Below are 2,500 nucleotides of genomic sequence, written 5' to 3' on the forward strand. Positions count from 1 at the left end.
GACTGGTCAGTTGCAGGGGACGGACCCGACGCTGTGCGCGCTGCAACGGATGCTGGTGACGTTGCAACGGAAGCTGGGGGCGTTGCAGCGGAAGCTGGGGGCGTTGCAGCGGAGGCAGGTCGCGTTGCAACGGATGCTGGGGTCGTTGCAACGGATGCTGCGCGCGTTGCAACGTTGGCTGGGGGCGTTGCAGCGGAGGCAGGTCGCGTTGCGACGTTGGCTGGGGGCGTTGCAACGGAGGCAGGTCGCTTTGCAACGGATGCTGGGATCGTTGCAACGGAAGCTGGGGGCATTGCAACGTTGGCTGGGGGCGTTGCAACGGATGCCGAGCGCGTTGCAACGTTGGCTGGTGACGTTGCAACGGAGGCAGGGCGCGTTGCAACGGATGCTGGTGACGTTGCAACGGAGGCAGGGCGCGTTGCAACATTGGCTGGGGGCGTTGCAACGGAGGCAGGTCGCGTTGCCACGGTTGCTGGTGACGTTGCAACGGAGGCAGGGCGCGTTGCAACGTTGGCTGGGAGCGTTGCAACGGATGCTGGTGACGTTGCAACGGAGGCAGGGCGCGTTGCAACGTTGGCTGGGGGCGTCGCAACGGAGGCAGGTCGCGTTGCCACGGTTGCTGGTGACGTTGCAACGGAGGCAGGGCGCGTTGCAACGTTGGCTGGGGGCGTTGCAACGTTGGCTGGGGGCAGTGCAACGGATGCTGGGGTCGGTGCAACGTTGGCCGTGCGCGTTGCAACAGAGGCAGGGCGCGTTGCAACGGATGCTGGTGACGTTGCAACGGAGGCAGGGCGCGTTGCAACGTTGGCTGGGAGCGTTGCAACGGAGGCAGGGCGCGTTGCAACGTTGGCTGGGGGCGTTGCAACGGATGCTGGGGACGGTGCAACGTTGGCTGGGCGCGTTGCAACGGAGGCAGGGTGCGTTGCAACGGATGCTGGGTTAGGTGCATCGTTGGCTGGTTTCGTTGCAACGGAGGCACCCGCCGTTGCAACGATGGCTCGGAGCGTTGCAACGGAGGAGCCAAATTTTCATATCTCATAATTGGCTCGTGCATTTTTTCTAAAATTTTGAGGGAACCTTGGTAATATTATGTGAAGGCTGCACAAAAAAATCCAGGTCAAAAATCGCACGTTTGCTCCGTTTTTCATTTTTTTTGAATTTCCGGCTTTCCGGGCGGTAAAAAAATCGGCAAAAAAAATCGGCACGGTGTAAATTCACCAAATTTGGGGGATGGAAAGATCTTATTTTTCTAGAGGTTGTTGCAAAAAACGGCGTCAAAATTCGACCTCCAGAGCACTTTCCTTGAGTATGTCTCCTCACGGAAAAGGACGTCTACCCGTGGCACTTTGGTAATGGCTCGGCAGCCTATTATAGGGGGGAGGGTTGTCGTGATGCTGAAACTCGAGTTGCCCAAAGGCTTGCTGGGCGCAATGCCAGCAAGATGCACGTTGCCTTGCCATCCCCTAGGCACACTAGCAAGCACGTTGTGGTTGTGGTGTGCCGCCGGGCTCCCCCGCCCCCCACGGAGGCACCCGCCGTTGCAACGATGGCTCGGAGCGTTGCAACGGAGGAGCCAAATTTTCATATCTCAGAATTGGCTCGTGCATTTTTCGTGAAATTTTGAGGGAACCTTGGTAATATTATGTGAAGGCTGCACAAAAAAATCCAGGTCAAAAATCGCATGTTTGCTCCGTTTTTCATTTTTTTTGAATTTCCGGCATTCCGGGCGGTAAAAAAATCGTCAAAAAAAATCGGCACGGTGTAAATTCACCAAATTTGGAGGATGGAAAGATCTTATTTTTCTAGAGGTTGTTGCAAAAAACGGCGTCAAAATTCGACCTCTAGAGCACTTTCCTTTAGTATGTCTCCTCACGGAAAAGGACGTCTACCCGTGGCACTTTGGTAATGGCTCGGCAGCCTATTATAGGGGGGAGGGGTGTCGTGATGCTGAAACTCGAGTTGCCCAAAGGCTTGCTGGGCGCAATGCCAGCAAGATGCACGTTGCCTTGCCATCCCCTAGGCACACTAGCAAGCACGTTGTGGTTGTGGTGTGCCGCCGGGCTCCCCCGCCCCCCACGGAGGCACCCGCCGTTGCAACGATGGCTCGGAGCGTTGCAACGGAGGAGCCAAATTTTCATATCTCAGAATTGGCTCGTGCATTTTTCGTGAAATTTTGAGGGAACCTTGGTAATATTATGTGAAGGCTGCACAAAAAAATCCAGGTCAAAAATCGCAGGTTTCCTCCGTTTTTCATTTTTTTTGAATTTCCGGCATTCCGGGCGGTAAAAAAATCGTCAAAAAAAATCGGCACGGTGTAAATTCACCAAATTTGGAGGATGGAAAGTTCTTATTTTTCTAGAGGTTGTTGCAAAAAACGGCGTCAAAATTCGACCTCTAGAGCACTTTCCTTTAGTATGTCTCCTCACGGAAAAGGACGTCTACCCGTGGCACTTTGGTAATAGCTCGGCAGCCTATTATAGGGGGGAGGGGAGTCGTGATG

Source organism: Arachis ipaensis, chromosome B7, assembly GCF_059453495.1.
Source record: "Arachis ipaensis isolate K30076 ecotype BB chromosome B7, ASM5945349v1, whole genome shotgun sequence".
In the NCBI taxonomy this organism is placed as follows: Eukaryota; Viridiplantae; Streptophyta; class Magnoliopsida; order Fabales; family Fabaceae; genus Arachis; species Arachis ipaensis.